The following is an 18,884-nucleotide window of genomic DNA, read 5'->3' on the forward strand; positions in this document are numbered from 1 at the left end:
AATGGGTTTAGTTGAATTTGCATACCCGAGTTGTCGTCGGGCTAGGACCGGGTTGTAGTTAATTCCTCCTTGTGTACCAATGAGGGGTACATCGGCGAATTCTCCGCAACTGTCAATGGTTTCTGTACCACAGCGAGCCAAGGTATACCAACGAATATCATTATTAGTAAGGGACATAAGTCTTCGAGGCCAACGTAAGCCTTCTCGGTTTTCCGTGAAAATAAGAGGCTCAGGTAAGTGTGAAACAATCCATTTGAACAACAGAGGTGCACAACATACAATGATTCCACCGCCTTGGCGATTCCTATGATGGACAGAGAAATACATGTCACCAAGCAAAGTCGGAACAGGATTGCCAATCAGAAAGATCTTTATGGCGTTGATATCAACAAAGTTGTCGACGTTGGGAAACAGAACTAACCCATAGATGAGCAAGGCTAGTATAGCTTCAAAAGCTATCATGCTACCAGTTTCGATGAAATCAAAGGCTTTCTTTATTAAGAAGTGTGAAATTAATCCCGGGAGGTTTCCTTTGGTAGTCCAATTACTCTCTACTTCAGATTTCTTCAAGTGGATACTTGCTGCAATGACGTGTGACTTAGGAATGGCTTCCAAACCATTGAAGGGTATTTTGTCAGACACAGGAATACCCAAAAGATTGGCATATTCTTCCAAGGTCGGTACCAACTGGTAATCTGGAAAGGTAAAACACCGGTAGACGGGATCATAGAACTGAACCAGAGTTTTGAGAAGTCCTTCATCAACATGAGTGTTCAGGATAGGCAAAAGCTTTCCATAACTTTTCCTAAAATCGGGAGGATCTTGTACAAAAGATGCCAACTCTCTCAGTTTTTCCACATCAGGCGCTTTGAAACCGTACTTTTTGGTATGCCTTTTTACCCCTTCCATAACTTAATCCTATAATGTTTGCAAAGAAAATTCTCTAAATTTTTGGAAAAATCATGTTTTTATGGAAAAAGATGGGGTTTTTTTTTTAATGAATGTATGAATGCATGGATGCATGGATGCCACATATTCAAACATGGTAAAGCAAACATGGTAGCGCAAACATGGTAACACAAACATGGTACTACAAACATGGTACACAAACATGGTAACAAACATGGTACACATAGGTTCAAAGGTCCAGCGTCACGAGCATGAGGTCAGAGAACCAAAAATGGGATAGTTCTAGTTAATCACCTGCACAACATGTTCTACTGATACGTCAGAGTCTACATTTTTCTTTCGGATATTACCGGCTTGCACAATTAAACTTGTGAGCCAGCAATATTCTCAAGAAAAACTCGTCTGAGTGTGGTTCTCCGCATGACAACTAATCCAAGTCTTCACCTGAATAGTTTCTGCACAACAACCTAATAAGGCCAGGATGGGTTGGGGTTCTACGGCCAACTCAGCTTCTACAGTTCAATGAAAGTAATAATGTCTTCGCTACGAAACATGCTAAACATATATTACCAACAAGGAACCTCCACTGAGCGGAAGGATTCTCACGTACGCCTGTACATGACTATACCCTCCACCTAATTCTTATGTGTACTTAATCCTGGTTAGGATTTGTCCATAATGTATCACTTGTAACAGAACCACACAAGTAACAGAACCAGAACCACACATGTAACAAAAAATGAAATGAAAAATATAGAAAATAGGATTAACCCTTCCTTTGGAAACAATAAAAAGATGGTCCCCAGTGAAGTCGCCATTTTCTGTCGCGGGGAAAAATCGTATCTTTTTTGTGGATGAGACACCTGATGCCTTCTTTGGGCTCGAGTGCTCAAAAAATGATTTTTCTTTTGTTTCGACCAAACTTTTATTGTTTCCAAAGTAGGAAAAGGAAAAAAGCTGCAATAACCTTAAAAGTGCGGGGGAGATCTTTAGGTAAGAGGGTTGGTTATACGAAGGGAAGGTATTAGCACCCAACGTATCTATAGTACTCTATAGGTTTCTTTTCTATGTTTTTCATTCCATGTTATTGAGAGGTTCTTGTGAAATAGGTGGGACCTAAGGTGTTTGTTTGATTATGCTCGCAAAGATCATCGCGATCCTCTGCATACATATCCCTTAGAGGGAATCAGAGCATCTGTAGCTCGGGGTCTAAGGGTGCTAAGGTTTGAATGGTTTGAGGGAGAAGTTTTGCTTGCCAAGGATACGACCTTGTGCCTACGTATTCTCAAAGGGATGTTGAGAAAGTCAGAGCAATCGTAGTTCCCACTTATGCTAGTGGAAGCAAAGGATAAGAGACAAATGTCATCTAAATGTTCGATGTATCTAATCTATATCATCACATACATCTGTTTGTTTTTTGTTTGAAAATCTTTTCATTATAAGCCCTGGGCCATGCCACTTATGGTGCTTAGAATGATAAAGATGCTTTTTAGCCAGCCTTGTGGCAAAAACTTTCAATGAAGTCAGCCTTGTGACAAAAAGTTTTGATTAATCAGCCAGCCTTGTGGCAAAAGTTTCAATGAAGTCAGCCTTGTGACAAAAATTTGATTAATCAGCCAGTATGGTGACAAAAAGTTTGATTGATCAGCCAGCCTTGTGGCAAAAAAAAAGTTTGATTGATTTATTGTTTGTGATGATATAGAAGAGATACTCCTATCATAGAGATGATAAATGTCTAATCTCCTAGGGTATTTGTTTTGGATATTGGGGATGCTTATAAGAAGCCCGTGGGTCCTTGTACGAAGCCTAAGAGGAGGCTATCCGAGGGTCCTTGCATTGTAAGCCCAAGAGGAGGCTATGGGAGGGACAATCGAGGGTCCTTGCATTGTAAGCCCAAGAGGAGGCTATGGGAGGGTCACTCGTTTGTACAAAGCCCAAGGGGAGGCATGGTATAGTTGGTTTGAGCTCTTAGAGCGATTTCACCGGGAAACCATACTCTATGTCCTAACCTAAACTAGGGAGATTCTTTGCACGAAGCCCAATAGGAGGCTATGGGGAACCTAGTGTTGTACTAAGTTGAACAAGTATATAACACAATCACAAATATGAACAAGTACGAGCAAATATGAACAAGTACATGAACAAATATGAACGAGTATGAACAAGCACATATATATGACAAGGTGTGTGTATACAATGGAGTTTATGAAGGAAATATACCTGTAAGCATGATCCGTTTGTAAACACGGGGGCTCGGGACTTATACTCGGGGAAAGGCCCACTTGAGTTTATTCAAAGCTATGTAAACAGGTATTTATAAGGGGCTTGGGACTTATACCTACATGGAGGCCCATGGTATTTTTGGGAAGATTTAAAGAAAACCTTCATTTTTGATTAGTTATTCAAAATTAAATATAAACTGATCGAGGTATGTACAAAAAGGTGAATGTACAATGAAATACCTAATTTCATGTACGGGAATGGGACTTATACCTATGTGGAGGCCCCTGTTTTATTTTATAAAACATGGTTGATTGTTTTTTTAACAGACGCAAGGTTTCGTCGTTTGAAAATCTTTGAAAGTTTTGTTTTGAAAAAGTTTTCTGTACAAAGAAAAACTGTACAAATAAAAAGGAAAGGGACTTATACTCTCTAATATTCGAGAGGCCCACGTTTGAAAATCAATTGATCAATCTAAAAAGATTTAATCAATAGTTTCTTTTGAAAAGAAAAACCAAAAAGAAACGGTTTATCGTTTTGAAAAATTGTGATCGTTTGTTTTAAAACGGTTTGAATTTTGACAAGAGTCAACTTAATTAAGATAAAAATAAATTTCATGCTTAATTAAGACCTAAATAATTAGGGTTTGATCACAAAATATTTACAAGTGATTAAGTTTGAAAACTCAAATAAAAAAACAAATTTTAAAGTATAAAAAATACTTAAAAATATGTCATTTTAAACTCAATTAAAAATGTATTAAATTAATATTTTTTTGTGATTTTTTTGGATGTTCTTAAAATATACCTATTAAATAAGAAGTGTAAAAAAAATGAAGTGAAAATGATGAATTTTTATTGGTTAAATAATTAATTGAAGTTGTAAAGAAATTGAAGAAAATAAGTGTTAAAAATTGGGTTTTGTCACCACAAGGACTTGAACCCACGCACTCAAGGTTACCAACCAAAACAAAAGCCAACTGAGCCACGCTTGTGGCTTGTAAGTAACACGCGTTTGATAAAATATATTTTCCAACCAAAATTCAAAACTTATGAACCAAAAAACGCGCCAAGAACACAATCCCAATTTGAATTTGAATTTCTTTGAAACTGGATTGTTTTGATCAAGTAGATATTCTATCTTGCTCGATTTTTCACAAGGAACATGATGGTACCATTTAATTTCATTTATTTTCACTCTAGGGGCATTGATTCTCTGATGAACATGAAGAACCCTAATTTGATGATTCATTCTGAAATCGTGTATGTGCAAGTTATGATGCAATTGATTGAGGGTTAATGATCCTCATGTGTGCAGAAACAAGATGGTAAATCAGTTTTTCATTTATGATGCATGTATGATAGAGTTTGAAGTTCAAGTGTACTTACCTCAAAAATGGCAAAACTGGAAATCGAATTCTTCAGTAGAGGTGTTACAGAAGTTGTTTGATGATCTGGATAGCTTCAATGGACCTTAGGGAAGGTGTTTGAATGCTTGGCATGGATTGAATTCATCTGGATCATTCCATGGAACCCGATCTGCAGTAGGGCCAAGTGTGAATCGAGATTGATGATTCTGAGGTTTTTGGTTGATGATGAGTGTTGGGATAGTTCATATGAAGTATATGGATGGTGTTTGAAGTGTTAGTTTGGACAGAAATGAGCCTGAGTGAAATTTGGCATGATAAGGCTCAATATGTGTTCATATGGAAGTGAGGTAGTGATTTTGAGATTTGAAGTGTTTTGGGGTGTATGAATGGATCAAGCACATCCCATATGATGTTTATGAGTTGTGGGAAGCATTACTTTGGCCAGAACTTCAAGGGTTTAGAGGTTGAGATTTCTACCTTTTTGAAACTTAAGAAACTTGCAATTCAAGAAAGAAAGAGAAAACCTATCTTTTGTGAGGTTTTGGTGTGATTTTGAATGAAGTTAGGACCTCTATTTATAGGCCAAGAGTTCTGAACTCAGACCTTTGCAAGTTGATCAAAGAAGTGATGATTTGGCTTAAGAGATAAAAAGGAATCTTTTCATTTAATGCAAAATGGTTAAAGTAACTTAACCATGGTCATTCTTCCAAGCTTCTTATCCTCTTCCATTCTGATCTTCAAATCAGAAAATATCTTCAATTATTGCCTTGATGCATCATTACTTGCATTATTTGGCAAATTGGTTCATAACTTAGTGAAAATGGTTTGAAATTTCAAGTGAAAATGATCACTAAATGCATAATTCAAAACCATAGCTATGCTCCATATTTTTTCATGCTCTTGTACATTTTGGAAAGCTCATATTACACACTTCAAAACCCTAGTTGAAAGTTTCTTCAAGACCTTTAAGGAAATGGGTGAAAAAGATCCATGAACTTTGAAGAAAATGAGGTTTTAAGTGAAATTTTCAAAAGATACCAACTTTGAAGCTCCATATCTCTTAAATGGTTGATCTTTTGGAAAAAAATTATATGTGACAAACTTGTTCATTGGATCAAAATCTACAACTTTCATGTTGGAAGTTTTTTTCAGTTTGTAGGTGAAATTTTGAGAAATTCCCTTCCAAAGTTTGGAAAAAACCATTGAAAAACACTTAGAAAATTTTCTAAGTATAAAAGTCAAACTTTGACTTTTTGATTCTTGATTGATTTTCTTGATTTTTCTTGATCAAATGACTTCATATATCATATATTGATGATTCAAAACTTCAAAAGTCAAGGTTGACCAAAATTCCCCAAAAGTCAATGGTGATCTTGTGCAATTGACTTTTTCACACGAATCGCGTTTCTGGAGATTTTAAATGAACCAAGCTATCCTCACCAAATGAATGGTATGAATGGATCATATTGAGTTATTGGAGGACCTTGAGCCATGGTTTAAGTTATGGCACCATGTTCTGATTAAAAAGTCAGTTGTTCAGTGAATTAGGTCAAAAACCCTAATTGTCGACCTGATGAGATTGATGACTGTGGATCTTGAATTGAGATGTAATTTCCATTGGATGTTGTCATAGGGATTATTTGAAGATGATTGAAACCTTTGATTGACTTCCTGGGGATTTCTAGGGTTTCCCAAATGTGATCCCTGATTTCAGCCCCTGATAGTTCAAAAAACCCTAATCTGATGATTTGAAATTTCATTGTTGATCAGTCCCTGTGTTGGAGATGTCTTGAGTCAATAGATTAGGCCAAAATGATGTACTTTGGGTCTTGAGGTCATGTCCCAAGTCATTAGGTCAAATCCTGAGCAAAAGTCAGGAGTATGCTATCTTCAGTCAAAACCCTAATTTGGTTGATTCAGTGCCTTTGAGCTTGTTGAAATGAATCTCTGGGGACCAAATGTTGATTGTTGATGAAGATGATTCATTTGAGATGAAGGGAGAACAAAACCCTAATTGATTGTTTCTTGTACTGATGAGTGATTTCTTGATTAAACCCTGCTGAGCACAAGTAGCAAACACAAGCTATGCAATTTGTTAGAGATGCAAATGATGCATATGCACATGATATGAGGTGGTATCTTAGGTCAAAAATTGGGGTATGACACATAGATTTGAAATGAATGAAATATTATTGTGTTATTATTGATATCCAAATGGTCATTATATATAGGAACAGTATAAGGCCCGATATACAACCTAAATCCCAATAAGCTATACAATACAAAAGGGTCCAATTATCTCTAATACCCTTCTTTAAGCTTGGGGTATATGGAGTATAAGCCAAGCTTAGTAATATTTTCTGAAAAAAAAAGGCTTAAAATATAATGGTTTTGTGAATACATCAGCAAGTTGTTGAGTCAAAGTCACAGGAAGAAGACGAAACCGTTGTTGATGCAGTTTTCACGGACAAAATGGCAGTCTAAGTCAATATGCTTGGTACGTTCGTGAAAGGATGAATTGTTTTCTATGTGAATGGCGGAAGCATTGTCGCAATAGAGAACAATTGGTTTGATGAAAGGTATGCGTAATTTTGTGAGAAGATTAGTGAGCCATTGTAGTTCACACACGGTGGAGGCCATTGAACGATATTCCGCTTCAGTGGAGCTTCTAGAGATAGTTAGTTGTTTCTTGAATTTCCAGGAAATGAGAGAGTCAACTAAGTAAATGCAGTAGCCAGTCACGAATTTCCTAGTTTCAGGGCATGTTGCCCAATCTGAGTCTAAAAAGGCTTTGAGTTAGAGAATGGATTTGCTGGGAAATAGGATGCCTTAGGCTGGTGAAGCTTTGAGATATCGAAGGACACGCAGAGCTGCAAAGTAGTGAAGATCAGTTGGGGAGTTCATGTGTTGGCTTAATTGTTGGACAGCATAAGAAATGTCTGGTCTTGTATTCAGAAGATAAATGAGTTGGCCAACCAAACACCTATATGGTTAGGGATCTTTTAAAGGAGTTCCATCTGTGGATGTGAGTCTTGTGTCACGAGCCATGGGTGTAGAGGAAGGTTTGGAGCCAAGCATCCGAGTTGTGTCCAGCAGATCCAAAGTATATTTTCTCTGACTGATGTTGATACCTTTGTTGTTGCCAGCAAGCTCCAGTCCCAGGAAATACTTCATATGTACCAGGTCTTTTATGTGAAAATGATGTTGTAATGTTTGTTTTGTTGAGTTGATTATGTCTAAGTTTTTACCTGCAATTAATATATCATCAACATAAATTAGAATGAAAGTAAAGAAATCTTTTGAAGTGTGTATAAATAAAGAATGATCTGAAGTGCATTGAGTGTAATTGTTATTAAGTAAAAATGTGGAAAGCTTCTCAAACCATTGCCTACTAGATTGCTTTAGGCCATACATTGATTTGAGAAGTTTACACACTTGATTTGGGTGAGAAGGGGTCATGCCTTTAGGTAGAGACATATAGACTTCCTCATCCAAATTGCCATGTAAAAAGGCATTGTGAACATCAAGTTGGAACAAGTGTAGATTTAAAGAAGATGCAAGGGAGAGAATGAGTCTTATAGTGGTTAGTTTATCAATAGGTGAAAAAGTTTCAAAGTAGTCTATACCTTGAATTTGATTGAAGCCTTGAGCTACTAACCTTGCCTTATGTCTTTCAATAGTTCCATTTGAGTGAAATTTGGTCTTGTATACCCATTTGCAGCCAATAGATTTCTTACCTTTTGGAAGAGTGGTTAGTTGCCAAGTGTTGTTGGCTGTCAGGACTGAGATTTCATCATTCATAGCCTTGATCCATTGAGGATCTTTCCTGGCTTGTTTATAGTTGTTAGGAGTAGAATTTGTGGTGATAGCATGGATATAAGAGAAAAAGGCAGGAGATATATGGGAATATGATATATATTTAGAAATGTCATATAGTGTAGAAGAATAAATAACATTGCAATCAAAATCTTTTAAATGTGCAGGGCAGACCTAATCCTAGTAGATGTTCTAGTTTGTGGATGTTCAGGTTGTGTGACATGGTTAGGAATGATAGGTTGATCCAGTATGTTACTAGTGTTAGGGTTAATAATAGATTCAGATGCAGTTTCATGGTGTGGGATGGGTGAAGGGGGGTTCTGGTAAGGCAGTTCCATGAGATGGTGTTTGTGTAGTATCATGATGCAGTGAAGGTTGGGTTTGGGAAGAAATATGATCAAAAAGAAATGGAATTGTGGAAGTATGACTGTCAAGAGTTGAGTCACTATTTGTAAAATGAGAAGGGTGAGGTGCATAAGGGAAAATTGTAAGTACAAGCCTACACTCATCAAGAAGTTTTCGATTCATGGCAAACATCATAAGTGAATGAATACTAAAGCACAAGTGAATGACTCAAGGAAAAGTAAGATTTTGGCTATCTAAGACACTTTAGGTCGACCCAACACTTGCCCGGGTCAACCTATAAAGCTTTATTTACTCAGCATAAAGATTTGTATCAGATAGGTCGACCCAGCTAGTCCTTAGGTCGACTCAAACTGAAGCAAATAAAGAAGATTCACTTTTGTCCCATTTAGGTCGACTCAACCAAGTGCCTAGGTCGACCTAAACTGAAGAAAAATCACAAGAACCATTTCCAACTGATCTTAGGTCGACCCAAAGCCCCAACAGGTCGACCCAACTGGCAACAATCATGACTTGGTTGAATCTGCTCCATTTAGGTCGACCCAATCAATGAAGTAGGTCGACCTATCTCCTCAAAACTTGCAAAATTATGTGTTTGCTCTGCTTCAACTATTCCAACACCTATATATATCCTTTTCTGTTAATTATTCATTCTTAACACCAACAACTGAAAGATACACAAAGGCTTCTCATCTTCGTTCTTCATCTTATCTCCAACACAATTACACACAATCATTCTTGTGTTGAGGGTTTGTGATCAAGATCGATAACGTCCATGGAAAGGAATTGAAGATTCCCAGTGGGTGAAGATTTGTGGGGTTCTTGGTGAATAAAATCTGCGGATTTTGTCCTCCAAGATTGGTGAATTTTGGGGGTTTTTATCAAGAGGCTTCATCAAGGATTCAGCTGAGTGTGAAGATTGAAGAACAAAGGTTCGATCAATTCACAAAACTACAGAAAGGGAATCAATGATAAGCTCTTGGAGGATACTTGATCTGGCTCAAGATCAAGGGGAAGAAGATACAAAGAATCAACATAATCGGTTTATCATTATTGCTTTGTTATCTTCTTTGTACAAACTGTTTTCAATCATAATGAAAGACATCCCAATTCCCATTTGGAATTGGGGGCAGATGTAGTCGTAGCGAGGACGATCGACGAACTGCCTGAACAAATATTGTGTTCTTATTGCTTTTATCTTTTTGTTATTGTTATGCTTATTTCTGGTCATAATTGCAAATTGATTAACGTATCAAGTGTTAAACTTGTGTGATAAGATTCTGCATAAATATCACAAGTCACCACACATTGATTCATAAGTCAATTTGGACATTATCACCAAGTGTTTGATATATTGCTTCTATCATATATCAAAGACATTGAAAACAAGTTATCAAGTGATCACATAAACGAGTTATTAAGGTGTAACTTGTTGATTCTCTAAAGGTTTTTATCATCACATCATAATAAGTTTGTGGTTTAAAAACATATATAATACTTCCAGTAGCGGTTCGAAATAGACGTGAGTCGATCCGAAAACGCTTTCGCAATATTTTCAAAGTAAATCTGAATAAACTCTGGGGTTCTATTCACCCCCCCTCTAGAACCTGAAGCTTAGCGTCTAACAAAAATGTCTTCATTAAAGGAGCAGTTCCTAGAGATGAAGGTAGATCTATTTTGTAAATCAAATAAGAGATGCCCTTTAACTCCTATGGGAAAACCTAGGAACAAGCTTTTATGGCTCTAGGATCAAGCTTATCTCTATGCCTAGTAAGGGAAGATGCATAAACAAAACAACCAAAGGTATTTAAGTCATTATAACATGGGTCAGTTTGGAAAAGCAATTGAAAAGGTGTTTTATGCTTTAATATGGGACTGTATAGTCTATTAATTAAGTAGGTTGCATGGCATAAGGCAAATGACCAGAAACATTTGGGGAGATTGGAATGAAACAAAAGAGACCTAGTCACATTAAAAAGGTGTCTATGTTTTCTTTCTACTGTGGAGTTTTGTTGTGGTGTTTCCACACAACTTTTTTTATGAATGATGCCAAGAGATGCATAATATGATGACATGATAAATTCAGTGCCATTATCACTTCTAATAGTTTTAATGCTACATTAAAATTGATTTTGGTAATAAGCAATGAAATTCTTAATGTGCAATCTAGTTTCAGCCTTGTTATTCATGAGAAATGTCCATGTGTATCTAGAATAATCATCAACAATAGTTAAAAAATAGTGATAACCATCCATAGAAGGATATGAAATAGGTCCACATATATCCATATGAACAAGTTCAAAGCATATAGTAGTAGAAGAGTTACTTGTAAGAAAAGGTAACTTGTTTTGTTTAGTCAAATGACAAGTAGTGCAATCAGAAATTTTGTAACTTTTGATAAGGGGAAATTGTTTAGACATAGAAGGTAAAACATCAAAAGCTGGATGTCCTAATCGATGGTGCCATAAAGGGTATGTACAATTCAAAGAATCATTATGACTAATGGAATTACATTTAGCATTTTGTATAGGTAATCTATCCAATATGTAGAGATTATGATGTTGTGTCACCCGTCCAATCATTTGCTTGGTAGACACATCTTGAATGAAGAAGGAAGTATGTGAGAAGGTGATTGTGTAGGTTGATGTCATGCATATTTTAGATATAGATATGAGGCTAAAAGTAAATTCTGGAATATAGAATACATTATGCAGTTGAAATTTGTCATCAAATATAATGGAGCCACGGAATTTAGCAAACAAAGTAGTACCATTAGGCACATGTATGCTAACAGGATTGATGGATTCTATAGTAGAAATTTTTTGAATAAAGGGGAAAACATGATGTGAAGCACCATAATCCAATATCCAAGAGGATATTTTATGCAAGAGATTACCTGTAGGAGCAATACCCGATATGATTGCAGCATCAGAGTTGTTGGTCTTGGGAGGTTGGTTGTCCTTCCTTGATTGCTGGAGTAAAAGAAGGAGATGCTGATAACCTTCTTTTAAAAGAGAAAGCTCTTTGTCTGATGCAGTTGTTGTCTTTGAATCAACATCAGCCTTAGAGTTCTTGAAACGATAGCTAGGAGGAAAATCGTGCTTGAAGTAACAATTTTCAATGGTGTGGTTGGTCTTGCTGCAGTTAGTGTAGAGCATATGGGTTTTGGAAGAGGGTTTTCCTTTAGGTTTGTTGTTGTAATTTGCATATAGGATGGTGGGGTTGGTGGAAGGAAGAGATGATGATGGTGTTTGTTGTTGTGCTAACAAAGAATAAACGTTGCTTATATTGGTAAGGGGATCAAGAAGCAATATCTGGGTACGAATGTTGTGGTAAGTGTCATTGAGATCTTTAAGAAAAAAAGTAACATACTCCATGTGCTTCTAGGTACGCACAACTTTAGCTAAGTCATAGGTGCAGGGTTTAGGGCATAAACTGGATGGAGTTGGTCGCAAATCCTCGAGTTCGTCCCAAAGGATCTTGAGATCGGTAAAGTATGTGGATAAAGATCGATCCCCTTGTTGAATTGACTGCAAATCGCGTAAAAGATCGTAAAAACGAAAGTGATTACCTTTCGTGAATCTTTCTCTAAGATCTTCCCAAAGATCGAACGCAGAGTCGAAACAGATAGTGCGATGTGCAGAGAAAGTGTGTGATTGATCCATGAAAGAACCATGTTGTTTGCGCGATCCCAAAGCTCGAAATTAGGGTTTGTGGAAGACGGACTGGGGAGGGAACCATTGATGAATGAGAGTTTGTTCTTTGAGGTTAAAGCTCGACACATGGATTTTCTCCAATTGTGGTAGTTATTATCATCCAACGGAGGAGCAACAATGGTTGCACCTGGATTTTCTCCAGGGTGAATATAATAGAGATTTCTTGGATTCAAGCTTGGGTCATCGGATTTTGATGCAGGTTCGGTGATTCTGAGTCGTTCTTCGTTAGAGGAAGAAGACATGATAATGGATGAAACAGAAAGATAAAGTTTGAATGCGGAAGATGATGAAGATAGGGGTTGGTCACTGATACCATATTGCAAGTATTTGTGAAAAAGAAGATAAAGCCATATTGGCGGCAAGCATAGATTTGAAATGAATGAAATATTATTGTGTTATTATTGATACCTAAATGGGCATAATATATATGAACGGTATGAGGCCCAATATACAACCTAAAGCCCAATAAGTTATACAAAACAAAATGGCCCAATTATCTCTAATACAATACAAGGTGGTGTGCAATTTTTTCTAACATGTTTTTGTCAACTAACACCAACAATATACTCTTGGAGTATCCTCATCATATTATTGCGGTGATTGATTTTTTATTTTTTTTCTCTGCTAGATTTTTTCAACAAAAATCAAGTTTAGAGAAATTATTTTTATGGAGTAAATATCCTCACTGTTTCGCAAAAGAAATGGAGGTCTCCGCCCCTATAAATTTGAAGTAGAAATGTGTAATTAGTTTAACTTTTTAGAAATATATACATTTATATATTTATATATTGTATTTACTTGAAAATTATAGTAATGAACGCTGTTTTTTTTTAAATGAAGATAATCCTTATTATTTTTTTTAAGAGTTCAAACCAAACGATGCTGATAGAATCTACATTCACCAAAATATATATATATATATATATATATATATATATATATATATATATATAAACTATTAAAAAAATTCATTGTCAAAGAATGCAAACCCAATCAAAGATGCGTGCATTCAATTTAGAGATGTCAAAATAAGTTATCTAACCATAAATAGACCGATTCTCATGGGTCTCGATTTTTTTAGAGTTGGGCTAAAAAAACTATTATAATATGTACATTATTTATTTTCAAGGGTAATGCTAACATGTGCCCTTAGGGCACATGTTAAGAGTTAAATGTGAAAATATTTTCTTAGAAATTGTGCATTCTTTTTATTAAAAGTTGATAATTAATGTTTTTATTACGTTGGTTCATTTCTGTTATAAATGACATGGTTATGGATGTCCATCAATTAGGAGATTTCATATAAATTTACTATTTTTTACATATGTCATATAAATAGGACTCATATTGTACTTGAAATTTACATTGATGATAAGAATAATATAATATTATCTTTCTCTTTTTATTTCTTTTCTTCGTCTCTAATCTTATATTATATTGCTTCTAATTACTAATTTCATAACACGTCATCAACACGAAGCTCTACCATATGAATGTTAACTAATTGCCTAAGAAGTGATGTAAATTATTTGATAATGAAGCTCTAACTATATGAAGCTCCAAGATTTACAAGATAACATTATTTTTTTTTGTTTCATGATATATATTTGTAAGTCTACCTATTATGTAGCGATATATTGGTTAGAAAAAGATCAACGATGATTTTTATGTATCCCAGAAGAATTGGATGAATAATGTTAAAAGAGTAAAATAATAATTAATTATATAGTTCTTGAAGAACTTATCATTCTTTGAAGATCTATGATCTAGCCCTTGGAATATATATATATATATATATATATATATATATATATATATATATATATATATATATATATATATATATATATATATATATATATATATATAGGGATAGGATCAAATGACACCAAGGTGTCAAAGTTTAATTTGACACCAAAATCTCAACCGTTAAAAAAATTGATCAAACGGTGATACTAAATGAAATAAAATAATAATAAAAAATACATAGCATATTTTCTCCTAAAAAATAGGCTATTTAGTATCACCGTTAGATCAATTCTTTTAACGGTTGAGATTTGGTGTCAAATTAAACTTTGACACCTTGGTGTCAAATTATCTATGATCTAGCCCTTGGAATATATATATAGGATTGTTAAAGAATGATTTATTTTTATGCATTGGTCAATGAACGATTATCACTTGAGAATTGATAAAAAAATGAAGAATATGCCTCCATTGATCAGTTAAACAATCCCAGAAGGATTGCATCTGTTAGTACCACGATTAGGATGGGCACAATTTTGCTAACACTTGGTTTACTATATATGTTATGGAAAGATGTTCTAACATGTTACTCGGGAAAGATGTCTGATAAGTGCAAAAATGTAGTTATTTTGTGTTTGTAAATAGTGGCACTTATCGATACTTTTTATAATACCGTTTGAATAATTCCCCGTTTTGTGTATAAATACGTATACTTTGTGAATAGATGTATCTTCATATACTTTTATACTTTTTGATAGTTTTCTATTCATTTTGTAGGTATTGAGGCGTATTTGGAGCATGAGCAATAACGTGGCGAAGACACGGCTTCAAACGCGCGATTTTGAGCGGCGGAATCAATTCATTCGGCGAATAAGGCTCAAAACAAATATGAGAAAAATCATCAATTTCATTGATATTTATTCATTGTTAGATAGAGCATGGAATAAGCTTTCCAACGCTTCGAACCGGGCGTAAATCGGAGTTACGGTTCTCAAGATATGGCCAAAATAAGATTTCATTTTTCTGTTGAGCGGGCTAAGCGGGCTTGACCGCGCTAAGCGCGGCCTGGGAGCATTTTTGACACGTTTGGCAGAACGTTTGGCGCTTAGCACGGGTTTTTGGCGCTTAGCGCGGTCTGGCGGTTTAAGACCAATAAAAAACAGCCCGCTTAGCGCGGTGGGCGCGCTTAGCGCGGTCTGCGACTTCAGTTTTTGTATATATGTTGTAAAAACACATTTTTTAGGTTTTTTATCATCTCTTCTTGACAAGTTGAGCTCTGATCCATTTTTGGTAGTTTAGAGCTTAAGGAAACACCATTGGGTGCGACGCCATGTGGATTGATCATGGATCTGTCTCGATTCCATTGTACCGATGAGATCTTTCCGGTTCATCTTCTCTCTTCCCTTTGTTTCATTCCAATGGTGGGTGTTGTATGTATATTTCTACTCTTATTGTATGTATATTTGTGGATCTTGGGATCGTTTATATATTTGCTTTACAAATCATCATTGTTGTTGTTCTTGATCTTTTTGCTTAAATGCTCTAGATTTTTGGTGTTGCAGACATGGACACCATAGATCTAGATTAGGAATGATAACTATTAGTTTCTGGATTGCAGACATGGATTTAGGGCTAACAATCGTAGTGGGTATCGAGTCTAATGCCTCCGTGTTGTTTGTGTCGGTGGAGAAATTGCTGATGTGAATAGTGCGGTTGAGCTTTCGTCGGTGTTGCAGACATGGGCACCGATGTGGCGTCTCGATTGATGCCCAGTGATGTTGATGCGTATTGTGAGTGTCGAGCAATAGATCTTCGGATTTAAGTATTAGACGGGTAGAACGAAATACAATTCCATAACTCTTTCTCTTAGACTATTGAGAATGTTTATCTGCTTTTATTTACTTTTCCCGCATTTACCTTTCCGCACCCCCAATCATGAAACTTAGAACGCGAGATAGTCGAACGGCAGTTTTTCTCAACCAATCTCTGTGGACTACGATACGATATAACCTATATCACCCGGTAATAAATAATACCTATTACTTTTTGCTTGCCGCTTTACCGCTTCAACAATGTCCTGACAGATGTTGTGACATGTTATACCAGAACACTAACACAGACTGTTTTAAAATCTTGATCAATTTGATTTAATTCTGAGATAATCCTCTTGGAAATATTTCAGTATATTTCACAAGTCAGGATAATTTAATATGGAACAATCTTTTGTATCTCTAGCTATACGAGTTGCTAAAATTAGATGACAAGATAATTTAGGAAACTTGATATTTGTACTAAGATTTAAGGAGATTTATCTACACAATTGGTACCTCAATCAGCTTATGAATCAAGAAATATCTTGATGCAAATTTCGAAGCCCATGGACTATTAAAGTGTATTTAAAAATAAGACTTAACCTAATGTAAAATGTAACCCTTTTTCAAAAGAAATATTATAAATTAGGGGAAGCAAAAATATTGCAGGTTTGAGAGTCTCTTGTGCAGGTGCTTCGTCACCCTTGTATATTTTGTTACTTGTGGTAGACATTGTTGTTCTTAATTAGAAACCTTTAGGTAATGAGCTGACTATTTGTTCCCACTCTTAAAGCTTTTAAGCATAAGAGTTTAGTTATGTTCTTGATCAAAGCTTTAAAGCAATATCAATTTATTTTCTTAGTTGAAGTTGTGATGCAAGACTAAGTATATTTTACTGGAAGTGTAGTCTTCCTTTGTCACAAGTTTGTGACTTGTTCTTTGAAGTGTGATCTTCAAATTCGTGAAAGGCCGTTGAAACAGTAACTGGGACTGTTAGACATTATTGCGGCAATTGGAGTTAGATGAGATTACTTATATCTAGGATGGTCTTAGGTATAGGTAGCAAAGGATAATGATTAGGATGGAAAGTTGTAAGCGTGGGACTTGTTTAGGCTTTGAACTAATACTATAGTGGAATTCCTTCCTAGCTTGGTATTCCTCATAATAGGTGATGTTGCACTGAACTGGGTAAACAATTATGTGTGTATTATTTATGTTTCTGCATATTTATTTTGTACATAATCACACAGTTTCAAAAGTATGTTCAGGATGTCATAATAGATGTCGGAACATCTGTCTCGATATTAGATCTGTTATTAAGATATCAGTATGAACATTTGTTGCCCGTACCAGAGAAATTTCAATTGGTATCAGAGCATCGCCCTAGTCCTTGGGTAAGCTTCAGGGAGTATTTTTCTGGTACTATTATTCTTTATAAAGGCTGGAATGACATAATTATTGGATAACATATCTTGAAGAATAATCAAGATAGGAGAATCCAGGTTCTGAAGAGATTGAAGGGAAGAGTATGAGTTGGTTCTACGTAACCTCGAAGTTATCAATACCATGATCTATGAGGTTGATATGTTTATTTTTCAGACTCATTATCACTTATTTTATGGCCAAAGATAACTGGGAAATTCTCAAGTCCACTCATAAAGGAACAATCTTAGTGTATTTGGTATGAAGTGATCAGTAGAAAGATTGATCTAGAAGAGATTCCCAGGTCTCTATTCAAGTGATTTGACTTGAAAGTTACAACTATTGAATACAAGAGCATGTCTTTTGTTTAAAATTCTAAAGAAGCTTGTATCATGGTCTTTAATGAAGGGTTTCTTATTATTATGTTCCTTGGAAGGTGATCAAATCAGGTGTTGAGGAGATTGGACAGATTTTCTAGACCAATTGTCAAAACATCTATACTAACTTCAGTAAGTCTGTGATGCTGAAAGAAAACACAGGAACTGGAGTAGAGATCTATCAATGTCAAAGCATTCATATGAGTGTGGAGACCTTGGACCGGTGTGGAGCAGAATTTCCTTCTTAACTCAGAGACAATTGTGTAGGTTTCCTTGTCTTGGCTTAAATAGGAAAGGTTTCCTGATTATGGTTTCCAAGGTAATGCTGGTTTAACTGGAAGATGAATTTCATATGAAGATTTCTGTTACGAAGATTTATCTCATTATGAGCTGGAAGTTTTATTCTATGGTTTGTGCATGTAGAATAAAAGGAGTTAGAAATCATGAGAAGTTGGAGGTGATTAGCTCCTGATCTTATATCCTAAGAGAACGAAGAAGTGTCTACAATACATGTTTTTGCAAGGTAACTCTTGATCCTAAAGTTTGATATCCTGTTCAAGTCTGTTAGGACTATCCAGATATGTTGAAAGAGGTTCTTCAAGGGAAATATGATTTGAAGTTTAAGAAGGATAAGTTTTCATCGCTTATTTGCAATAGGAAAACTCAAATATGACAAAAGTTTGTTTTCATCAAGAAAATGATGGGTCGAGGATTTCAATCTTAATGTCTCAACATTGTGCTAGACATTTGTATCCTCGTTCTAAGGAAATGCTTGAACTGAAGATATGTCTTCTGTAAAAGTGTGATTTTAACGGGTCTTTTTATTTGACTTCCTCAAAGGTCAAGTTCAGCATTGGTTAACCAAGCAGTGGTTAATGACTCAGAGAAGGTGGTTTTTGTTTTATCTCTCATACCTATCTTAGAACTTCAACTAAGATGTTTTGTATTTTGGCACTAATTGTTCCAGACACACTCAACTGCAGTAAAAGTGTTTTTTTGTGACATGTTTAGTTTCATTCTATCAACTATTCGTGTGTTGGTGCTTTCATTAGAGAACTTTAATGACATTGAAGAATTGAAGAATTCATGGTGAATTCACTAAAGCTTGTGATAGTTTGTCTCTCTACTAAAGGAA

This window comes from Vicia villosa, linkage group LG4 (assembly GCF_029867415.1).
Source record: "Vicia villosa cultivar HV-30 ecotype Madison, WI linkage group LG4, Vvil1.0, whole genome shotgun sequence".
NCBI lineage: Eukaryota > Viridiplantae > Streptophyta > Magnoliopsida > Fabales > Fabaceae > Vicia > Vicia villosa.